Below are 12829 nucleotides of genomic sequence, written 5' to 3'. Positions count from 1 at the left end.
TCAAACACCATATGAGATATGGAAAGATAGGAAACCGAGTCTTAAACACGTTAAGATTTGGGGATGTCCAGCTTATGTCATGAAAGTTGACCCAGATAAGCTGGAATCTCGATCCGTAAAATGTAATTTTGTGGGATATCCTAAAGAGACTTTGGGGTATTACTTTTACACTGATCATCGGGTGTTTCTCTCCAGACATGCTACCTTCTTGGAAAAGGAGTTTATCCTTGAAGGAAATAGTGGGAGCAAAATTGAACTTGATGAAGTTCAAGAAACACAAACTACTACGGATCAAGTGCAAACACTTGTTCAGACTGAACAACCTTCTGTGGAACAGCCCATTCATAGGATAGGGAGAGTGTTTCGCCAACCTGAGAGGTATTATGGCCTTATCATTGAGAATGACAATGAGTTGTCAATCATTGATGATGACGACCCTGTGACCTATAATGAGGCTATGGGCAATGTTGACTCAGAGAAATGGCATAGTGCCATGAAATCTGAAATGGAATCTATGTATACCAACCAAGTATGTACTCTGGTTGAGGCGCCTGAAGGTGTTAATCCTATTGGGTGCAAGTGGGTATACAAAAGAAAGATTGGAGCAGATGGCCAGGTGGAGACCTATAAGGCCATGCTCGTGGCAAAAGGATTCAAACAAAGGCAAGGGATCGTCTTTGATTAAACTTTTTTGCCTGTAGCCCTGTTAAAATCAATTCGGATTTTGCTTGCGATTGGTGCTTACTACGACTATGAGATCTGGAAAATGGACGTGAAAATGGTCTTCCTCAATGGGGAACTTGAGGAGGAAGTGTATATGACACAGCCAGAGGGTTTTCTTTTCAAGGGAAATGAACAGCTAGTGTGTAAGCTGCTGCGAACCATATATGGTTTAAGGCAAGCTTCTCGTAGATGGAACATCCGTTTTGATGAGACAATCAAAGAGTTTGGTTTTATCAAAAACATAGATGAACCATATGTCTACAAGAAGGTTAGTGGGAGCGCGGTAACATTTCTTGTATTATATGTGGATGACATACTTCTTACAGGAAATGATATACCGATGCTACAATCAGTCAAAATATGGCTATCAAAGAACTTCACCATGAAGGACTTGGGAGAAACATCCAACATTCTCGGTATGAAGATCTATAGAGATAGATCTAGAAGAATGATAGGACTTACCCATGGTACATACATCCAGAAAGTGCTTAAAAGGTTTAGCATGGAAAACTTCAAAAGAGGTCTCATACCGATGAGCCATGAAGTGTCCCTTTCCAAAAAAATATCTCCTAAGACACCTGAGAAAAGAGAGCGTATGAGTAAGATTCCTTATGCTTCAGCAATAGGATCTATCATGTACGCGATGTTGTGTACAAGGCCTGATATTGCTTATTCCATTAGTGTGACGAGCAGATATCAGTCCAATCCAGGTGAAGACCACTAGAAGGCAGTGAAAAACATCCTTAAGTACTTGCGAAGGACTCAGGACATTTTTCTTGTTTTTGGTGGTGAATCTGAGTTGAAAATAAAGGAGATGTCAACGTCGAGAGAGTTGACACACATAACAACGTAGCAGACCCACTCACAAAGCCGCTTTCTCAGAGTCACTTTGATCGTCATAAAGACAAGATGGGTATTAGATACCAGAGTGATTGGCTTTAGTACAAGTGGGAGATTAAAAGAGATATGTATTAAGTCCAATCATGTATGAGGATTTAGGAATAACTTTTATGTAATCTGTTTTGATTTCATTGATATTAATAAAAGACTTGTTTTGTTTTTATTGCGGGTTCTATCTATTTAAATGTTTAAATAATATATACCACAGTTTAGAGTAAAGCATTTTATGGATTGTGATGAGATTATAATAATGAGACCTAAAAGATGATAACTCTAAACTTAAATAGTTCCTGGTCGTAGGATTAGTAACTGGTAATTAATAATCCGCAAAGATCAGTACATACTATGCTTGCTTCATTATGAAGGATGTCTGTTCACATAGACATTTATGTGGTGACACTATAGCTAGTATGTAGGTGCTTATTATAGAATAAGTTCACTGAACATGACTCGCACAGCTGAACAACTGATGGAATTCACTCACGTGTCAACAGTTGTTCACATAGTAATAGTTGTACAAGTATCCTTAGACTTGAGGTCATGATAGTCATCTTGTGTACACTGAACTATGCTTTGGTTTAGTTCTTAGTCTCCAGGGACAATTATAAGGGCTCTACTGGGTATAGGAATTTGTACACGAAGATAGTGTATGATCAATAAAGGATCTACCCCTTCCACTGTAGGAAGAGAATGTTCAATGCTGATCCACTTATGTTAGTTCAGGAATCTCTGGCCAGAGTGAATGAAATTAGAGAGGAGTTTCTAATTAACATTAAATAGAACTAAGCATAGTGAATGGGAAAGCAAATGATTAAATAAGATAGGCTTGACAGAATTTCCATGCCTTGTATTTAATCGTGACATTGCAGGGTAGAAGGAACTAATTGTACTATAACTACTAACTGAATAGGTTCTTGGTATTCCAAGCAGTGAATTCGTATTATTCGGATAGTCGCGATATGCTGAGAAGTATCCCTCACGATGTAGAATAAATATGATTAATTAATTAATCATATTTAATGAATTAGAGAATTTATATAAATAATGATAAAATAGTTTTATTATTATTTATTTCTACTACCGGCTTAATATTGAACCTACAGGGTCACACCCTAAAAAGAATAATTTAATGGTGGAGAAATTAATTAATAATGGCTGATAATTATTTATTTATGAAATTAATAATTAATTGGAAAATTTAATAATTGATTAAATGAGATTTAATTGATTATAAATTAATTAAGAAAAAGTTCTTAATATTATTAATTAAGAATTTAATTTTTGGAAATTAAATCAAGTGAGAGAATTATTTCTAAAGTGTTTAGAAAAATGATTAATAATTAAAAGGTGTTTTAATTATTAGTGAGAATAATAAAGGGTTAATAATAATAATATTTTATGGCAAAATTTTCAGCTGAAAATTTTGGCTATAAATATACTATTATAAACCCTATTTTTGCCTCAACCAAAAAGATTTACAAAACCCTAATTCACTCCATCTCCTCCTCCTTCATTACATCGTTTTCTTGGTGGATACCGGCGGAGTGCTTCACACTTGAGGAGCAGCTGCTAAGGATCTCCGTTCATCATTTTTGGATCGCCATTAAAGACCTCCATCTTTCCATTAACATAAAGCTTCTTAAGGTAAACATACTGAACTACGAATTAAATATTATTTTTCGCATGGATCCTGCGGAGGGTTTCGGTTTTTTTAAGATTTAAATTTACGCTTTCGCTACGTTTACATGCTAAAAACCCTTCAGTTGACACATCACGGTTTTGAGAAAACCCTAGCAGCTCTACATCTTAGAGAGACTAGAGAGAGAGAGAAAAGAGGCAACCAAATCTGCTAGTACCGGCTCCGGTGATCTTTGGACGATCGGGCGTTCATGTGGATACCTTTGAGAGTAGATCTTCGAAAGGAGGGTTGTTATGTTGGTTCTGAAAGAGATATGTCCTAAGTCCAATCATGTATGAGGATTTAGAAATAACTTTTATGTAATCTGTTTTTGATTTCATTGATATTAATAAAAGACTTGGTTTGTTTTTATTGCGGGCTCTATCTATTTTAAGTGTTTAAATAAGATATACCACAGTTTAAAGTAAAGCTTTTTATGGATTGTGATGAGATCATAATAATGAGACCTAAAAGATGATAACTCTAAACTTAAATAGTTCCTGGTCGTAGGATTACTAACTGGTAATTAATAATCCACAAAGATCGGTACATACTATGCTTGCTTCATTATGAAGGATGTCTGTTCTCATAGACATTTGTGTGGTGACACTATAGCTAGTATGTAGGTGCTTATTATAGAATAAGTTCACCGAACATGACTCACACAGCTGAACAACTGATGGAGTTCACTCACGTGTCAGCAGTTGTTCACATAGTGATAGTTGTACAAGAATCCTTAGACTTGAGGTCATCATAGTCATCTTGTGTACACTAAACTATGCTTTGGTTTAGTTCTTAGTCTCAAGGGACAATTATAAGGGCTCTACTGGGTATAGGAATTTGTACACGAAGATAGTGTATGATCAATAAAGGATCTACCCCTTCCAGTGAAGGAAGAGAATGTTCAATGCTGATCCACTTATGCTAGTTCAGGAATCTCTGGCCAGAGTGAATGAAATTAGAAAGGAGTTTCGAATTTACATTAAATAGAACTAAGCATAGTGAATGGGAAAGTAGGTGATTAAATAAGATAGGCTTGACACAAGTTCTATGCCTTGTATTTAATCGTGACATTGCAGGGTAGAAGGAATTGATTGTATAGTAACTACTCACTGAATAGGTTCTTGGTATTCTAAGCAGTGAATTCGTATTATCCGGATAGTCGTGATATGCTGAGAAGTATCCCTCATGATGTAGAATAAATATGATTAATTAATTAATCATATTTATTGAATTAGAGAATTTATATAAATAATGATAAAATAGTTTTATTATTATTTATTTCTACTACCGGCTTAATATTGAACCTACAGGGTCACACCATAAAAGAGAATGATTTAATGGTGGAGGAATTAATTAATAATGGCTGATAATTATTTATTTATGAGATAAATAATTAATTGGAAAATTTAATAATTGATTAAATGAGATTTAATTGATTATAAATTAATTAAGAAAACGTTCTTAATATTATTAATTAAGAATTTAATTTTTGGAAATTAAATCAAGTGAGAAAATTATTTCTAAAGAGTTTAGAAAAAGGATTAATAATCAAAAGGTGTTTTAATTATTAGTGAGAATAATAAAGGTTAATAATAATAATATTTTATGGGAAAATTTTCAGCTGAAAATTTTGCCTATAAATATACTATTATAAACCCTATTTTTGCCTCAACCAAAAGATTTACAAAACCCTAATTCTCTCCACCTCCTCCTCCTTCATTACATCGTTTTCTTGGTGGATACCGGCGGAGTGCCTCACACTTGAGGAGCAGCTGCTAAGGATCTCCGCTCGTTGTTCTTGGATCGCTATTAAAGACCTCCATCTTTCCAATAACGTAAAGCTTCTTAAGGTAAACATACTGAACTATGAATTAAATATTATTTTTCGCATGGATCCTGCGGAGGATTTCAGTTTTTTAAAATTTAAATTTACGTTTTCGCTGCGTTTATGTGCTAGAAACCCTTCAATGACATCAAAGCTACTTGCGAAAAGTTTTTAATTCGTTTATGTGTTTAACTATTTTCGATATATGAGCATGTACGTGATTCGCCATGATTTGATGTTGATATAATATGCTTATATATGTATGGTTTTGAATATATGATATTCATGTGAGTTGTATAATCATAAGATGATTATGTAATCTGTATATATACTGATATATACATGATTTATATTTGTTATAATTATGAGAATTATATTAGATACGGATTTTGAATTGGCTGCTGCAGATTTGCTGAAATCTGGGTCTGGTGTCCTATTTATGCAAATGAATACCCTATTCCATAGGTAAACGAGCGTCTGAACAAAACTGATAGCAAAAGCTATCAATGACTCGTATGTAAGGCGTTTGACGTCGCTTACTGCCCGTAAACAGTGATTCTTGTTTTTTTGATTTGATTCTGATTTTTCTGATTTTTGTCATATTTTTTTTTATGATTAGATCATGGATAATATGATATGTTAAGATCATATTATGTGTTTTAACATGCTTTTATGTGTTGTATGAGCATGGTGGATGGTTATGGCCTCTCGACCTTAGTGTAATGGTTTTGGTTTTGGTTTTAAATACGACTTGCATGTCGTCAATCTTTGTAATCATAAATCTCGAATGTAACTCGAGCTATTTTTGTAAGTTCATTAGATTAGTTTTACTTTCAATCTTTGTAATGTAATTGAAGACTCAAGAAGGCTATCCAATGGAGGTGATACAAAGAAGAAGACGAGGCATACAAGAAGTCTAAACAAAGAAGAAGACTTATGTAATAAGTAGTTGTATTTATTTCCATCACCATATTAGATTGACCTTGATCTTTATCATGAGCTTGATAAAGATCACATAGGATGGGGCCATAACCAAACACATTTATTTTATTGCACTTTACATTTACTTGTTTATTTAATTTTATATATGAGATATATGCCTATGTTTACCATGCGATGATAGATTTAGGTGAACTTAAATCAATATAAGGCGTGCTCTAGAAAATCTAGAATAGGAATCGTTTCTTACCTTAACAATAATATTATGAATACAATCATGAGATTCTTGTGTTTATGAAACACGTAATTAAATATGAATTTTCAATATTGAGAGAAAGGATGATTCTGTCAAAAGCAGATTTCTATCTGTAAGAAAGGGGTATTAAGTGACGCTTCTTGACAATGCTCCCCCCGATCTGGGAATCATCTAATTATCGATTATTGATTTGAAATATTTAATTTAAAAGGAAGAATCTCTTTATAATATTATTATGATTGTATCATAATATAATCACTCTAAAATTAAATAATATCAAGTAGTAATTGGCCAATGACACAACGGGCTTGTGTCGGTCATAACCTTCCAACATGGTAGAAAGTGGTTCTTATTTTTAAATCATTGTCGTTTCGTGCTACAGCCGAGGGCTTTGATTTCGAAATAAGAAATAGTTGTCTATTACATAGAGATGTGTACATTGAATTAGAATCTAAAGGTCATTACGTGCTACAGCCGTGGGACGTTGGAGACTGATTCAATTGTACGAAATGTTGGGTTAGACTAGACTTAGAATATTGAGTTTGTCATTCCACAGCCGTGACTCAATTATTCAAGAGGCTAAAGTTATATTAGGGAATAACATAAGATGTAATTGACAAGAGTTGTCTGCCTATTGAACATCACATGACATTTCGTGCTACTGCCGAGGTTGTGTGATGGAATGTAGGATCCCTATTCCCGCTAGCATTATGAATGCTTAATTTTCACTTAGGGGGTTGTATAAATTAGATAAACTAGTGGGAGCCACTTATGAATAAAGACCTGATTCATATAGTGTTTTAAAATGAAATTGAATATTTGCTAAGTCTTGTTTTGTGTTCATCATTTACAGATTTACTATATTCGTTATGTCTTCTGCACTATCACTCCGGAGTATACTAGATGCTCACAAGTTGACTGGTCCTAATTTTGCTGACTGGCTTCGAAACTTGAGAATTGTTCTCAGGGTTGAGAAGCTGGAATATGTGTTTGGCTCACCTAAGCCTACTGAACCTGCTAGCGATGCACATAATGATGAACATATTGTGTATCGTAAGTGGATAGATGATGCAAATGTTGCTCAATGCATCATGCTAGCTTCCATGAACATTGAGCTACAGAAGCAACATGAGCATATGGATGCTCACACTATCCTTATGCATCTACAAGAGTTGTATGATGTGGCAGGGAGGACAATTCGATATGAGATATCGAAGGAACTGTTCGGGTGTAGGATGTCTGAGGGATCATCTATGAATGACCATGTACTTAAGATGATCAATTTGATTGAAAGTCTTGGACAACTTTGTTTTGCCATGGATGGGGAGCTGAGCCAAGACTTGGTCTTGTAATCACTTCCGAGTTCGTTCTCTCAGTTTATTGTGAACTTTCACATGAATAAGATGGATGTCAGCCTTCCTGAACTCCACAACATGTTGAAGACTGCGGAATCGAATTTTCCCCCTAAGAAGAGTTCTGTTCTTCTAATTGGTGAAGGTTCCAATCCTAAGAAAAGGAAGAAGAACCCTTCCAAGAAGAAAAAAGTAGGTTAGAAAAAGCCGGTTCCACCAAAAGCTGAAGACCCCAAGAGCAAAGCTGTTTGCTTTCACTATAACAAGGTGGGGCACTGGAAGAGGAACTGTAAGGTTAACCTTGCAGAATTGAAGAAGAAGGGTAGTGAGACTACCGCTTCTGATTCAGGCATGTTCATGATCGAAGTTAATATGTCACTATGTCAAATTTCTACTTGGGTATTAGATACCGCCTGTGGTTCTCATATTTGCAATTCGTTGCAAGGACTAAAGGGAAGTAGGACTTTTGAAAAAGATGAGGTGATTCTACTTATGGGCAATGGAGCAAGGGTTGCGGCCATATCTGTAGGATCATTTAGTCTACATATGCCTATGGGCAAGACTATTATTTTGAATAATTGTTATTACATTCCCTCTATTGTGAGGAATATTGTTTCTATTCCTATGTTGGATGTGGATGGTTTTTCATTTATTATTAAGAATAATGAATGTTCTATCCTTAGAGATAATGTTCTTTTTGGATGTGGCATTTTAAATAATGGTCTGTATGTATGTGACGTAGAGCATGATTTACTTCAGATTGAACAAACTAATAAAAGAAAATGAGATGATGAAAATCTGACCTATTTATGGCACTATAGGCTAGGTCATATTAGTGAAAATAGACTGCGAACATTGCATAAGGAAGGGTTACCTGACCCCTTTGATTTTGAATCATATCCTACATGCGAGTCTTGTCTATTGGGTAAAATGACCAAATCTCCATTTAGTGGACATGGACAAAGGGCTGCAGATTTGCTAGGATTGGTACACAAAGATGTATGTGGACCAATGTCTACGCAAGCCATGAGTGTATTTTCATACTTCATTACTTTCATAGATGATCGATCTAGATTCGGATATGTGTATTTGATGAAACACAAGTCTGAAGCCTTTGAAAAGTTCGAAGAATATAAACATGAAGTGGAGAAACAAACCTGACACAGTATTATAACTCTTCGATCAGATCGAGGTGGTGAATACTTGAATGGAGAGTTTCTAGATTATCTCAAAGAAAATGGTATAGTCTCACAGTGGACTCCTCCATATACTCCACAGTTAAATGGGGTATCTGAAAGGAGAAATCGAACTTTGTTAGACATGGTTCGGTCCATGATGAGCTATGCGAATCTTCCAGTATTCCTATGGGGTTATGCATTGGAAACCTCAGCATATTTACTGAATTAGGTGCCTTCCAAATCTGTTCCTCAAACTCCATATGAGATATGGAAAGAAAGGAAACCGAGTCTTAAACACGTTAAGATTTGGGGATGTCCAGCTTATGTCAAGAAAGTTGACCCAGATAAGCTGGAATCTCGATCCGTAAAATGTAATTTTGTGGGATATCCTAAAGAGACTTTAGGGTATTACTTTTACACTGATCATAGGGTGTTTGTCTCCAAACATGCTACCTTCTTGGAAAAATAGTTTATCCTTGAAGGAAACAGTGGGAGCAAAATTGAACTTGATGAAGTTTAAGAAGCACAAACTACTACGGATCAAGTGGAAACACCTGTTCAGACTGAACAACCTTCTGTGGAATAGCCCATTCGTAGGTCAGGGAGAGTGTCTTGCCAACCTGAGAGGTATTATGGCCTTGTCATTGAGAATGACAATAAGTTGTCAATCATTGATGATGACGACCCTCTGACCTATAATGAGGCTATGAGTAGTGTTGACTCAGAGAAATGGGATAGTGCCATGAAATCCGAAATGGAATCTATGTATACCAACCAAGTATGGACTTTGGTTGAAGCACCTGAGGGTGTGAAGCCTATTGAGTGCAAATGGGTATACAAAAGAAAGATTGGAGCAGATGGGCAGGTGGAGACCTATAAGGCCAGGCTCGTGGCAAAAGGATTCAGACAGGGGCAAGGGATTGACTTTGATGAAACTTTTTTGCCTGTAGCCCTGTTAAGATCAGTTCGAATTTCGCTTGCGATTGCTGCTTACTACGACTATGAGATCTAGCAAATGGACGTGAAAATGGCCTTCCTCAATGGGAAACTTGAAGAGGAAGTGTATATGACACAGCCAGAGGGTTTTCTTTTCGAGGGAAATGAACACCTAGTGTGTAAGCTGCTGCGAACCATATATGGTTTAAAGCAAGCTTCTCGTAGATGGAACATCCATTTTGATGAGACAATCAAAGAGTTTGGTTTTATAAAAAACATAGATGAACCATGTGTCTACAAAAAGGTTAGTGGGAATGCGGTAACATTTCTTGTATTGTATTGAAAGAGGAGACGTCAAGAGAGTTGACACACATAACAACGTAGCAGACCCACTCACAAAGCCACTTTCTCAGAGTCACTTTGATCGTCATAAAGACAAGATGGGTATTAGATACCAGAGGGTTGTTGTGTTGGTTCTGAAAGAGATATGTCCTAAGTCCAATCATGTATGAGGATTTAGGAATAACTTTTATGTAATCTGTTTTTAATTTCATTGATATTAATAAAAGACTTGTTTTGTTCTTATTGCGGGCTCTATCTATTTTAAGTGTTTAAATAAGATATACCATAGTTTAGAGTAAAGCTTTTTATGGATTGTGATGAGATCAAAATAATGAGACCTAAAAGATGATAACTCTAAACTTAAATAGTTCCTGGTCGTAGGATTACTAACTGGTAATTAATAATCCGCAAAGATCGGTACATAATATGCTTGCTTCATTATGAAGGATGTCTTTTCTCATAGACATTTGTGTGGTGACACTATAGCTAGTATGTAGGTGCTTATTATAGAATAAGTTCACTGAACATGACTCAAACAGCTGAACAACTGATGGAGTTCACTCACGTGTCAGCAGTTGTTCATATAGTGATAGTTGTACAAGTATCCTTAGACTTGAGGTCATCATAGTCATCTTGTGTACACTGAACTATGCTTTGGTTTAGTTCTTAGTCTCCAGAGATAATTATAAGGGCTCTACTGGGTATAGGAATTTGTACACGAAGATAGTGTATGATCAATAAAGGATCTACCCCTTCCAGTGAAGGAAGAGAATATTCAATGTTGATCCACTTATGCTAATTCATGAATCTCTGGCCAGAGTGAATGAAATTAGAAAGGAGTTTCTAATTTACATTAAATAGAACTAAGCATAGTGAATAGGAAAGCAAGTGATTAAATAAGATAGGCTTGACACAAGTTTCATGCCTTGTATTTAATCGTGACATTGCAGGGTATTCTAAGCAGTGAATTCGTATTATCCGGATAGTCGCGATATGCTGAGAAGTATCCCCCACGATGTAGAATAAATATGATTAATTAATTAATCATATTTAATGAATTAGAGAATTTATATAAATAATGATAAAATAGTTTTATTATTATTTATTTCTACTACCGATTTAATATTGAACCTACAGGGTCACACCATAAAAGAGAATGATTTAATGGTGGAGGAATTAATTAATAATGGCTGATAATTATTTATTTATGAAATAAATAATTAATTGGCAAATTTAATAATTGATTAAATGAGATTCAATTGATTATAAATTAATTAAGAAAAGGTTCTTAATATTATTAATTAAGAATTTAATTTTTGGAAATTAAATCAAGTGAGAGAATTATTTCTAAAGAGTTTAGAAAAAGGATTAATAATTAAAAGGTGTTTTAATTATTAGTGAGAATAATAAAGGGTTAATAATAATAATATTTTATGGGAAAATTTTAAGCTGAAAATTCAACCTATAAATATACTATTATAAACCCTATTTTTGCCTCAACCAAAAGATTTACAAAACCCTAATTCTCTCCACCTCCTCCTCCTTCATTACATCGTTTTCTTGGTGGATACCGGTGGAGTGCTTCACTCTTGATGAGCAACTGCTAAGGATCTCCGCTCGTTGTTCTTGGATCGCTATTAAAGACCTCCATCTTTCCATTAACGTAAAGCTTCTTAAGGTAAACATACTGAACTACGAATTAAATATTATTTTTCGCATGGATCCTACGGAGGGTTTCGGTTTTTTTAAGATTTAAATTTACGTTTTCGCTGCATTTATGTGCTAAAAACCCTTCAGGTTCATCAAGATCTGTACATTCATCATAATCAGAAGGAAAGCTTTATTAAGGTAAACATCTAATCTCTGAATTAAATGTCTTATTTCGCATGGATCCTGCGTTTGGGGTTTCGTTTTTCATATTTATTTTAATTTTTCCGCTGCGTTTGTGTCATGAATCCCAACAGCTAGCTCATATGCTAACTTCCCAAAACATCTTAATATATCCAAGGGTCTAATGAATCTTGGACTTAGCTTTCTTTTCTTCCGAACCTCATCAATCCTTTCCAAGGGGAATACCTTTAACAACACTAGGTCCCCTACTTCATATTCCTTGTCCTTCCGGGACAAACCAGCATACTTCTTTAGTCGACTTTGGGCTGCTACCATCCGTCCTATGATTAGATCTACTATGTCCTTGGTTCTTTGGACCACTTTGGGCCCGAGCATCTTGCTCTCTCCAACTTCATCCTATTACAAGGGATATCCCTTTGGTCCCGAGCATCTTGCTCTCTCCAACTTCATCCTATTATAAGGGATATCGGCATTGTCTTCCCTTACGGGACTCGTAAGGCAGCATTCCAATACCGACGTATCATTTATCATTGTTGGAAAACTCAATTCGTGCTAAGGGATCATCTCAAATTTCTTTCAAGTCTATCATACAGACTCTCATCATATCTTCTAGCGCTACAACTTTCATTTGTCAGTACTCATTCTTTCCCAGTTCGTAAGGTGTTACTATCTTCCGTTCCTACTATTATTCTGGTTATACTTTTACTCGCTAGCGTTATATAACCTTATAATAATTGCGCCAACCTTGGTATCACGAACGCATTTCGATTCCGGAGACAAACACATTTATACTACTCCTTTCCTAGCCGCTTATATCTTTGAAAGCTTGATCAATTATATAGAAGT

This window comes from Apium graveolens, chromosome 8 (assembly GCF_009905375.1).
Source record: "Apium graveolens cultivar Ventura chromosome 8, ASM990537v1, whole genome shotgun sequence".
NCBI lineage: Eukaryota > Viridiplantae > Streptophyta > Magnoliopsida > Apiales > Apiaceae > Apium > Apium graveolens.
This window is presented reverse-complemented; position numbering follows the sequence as displayed.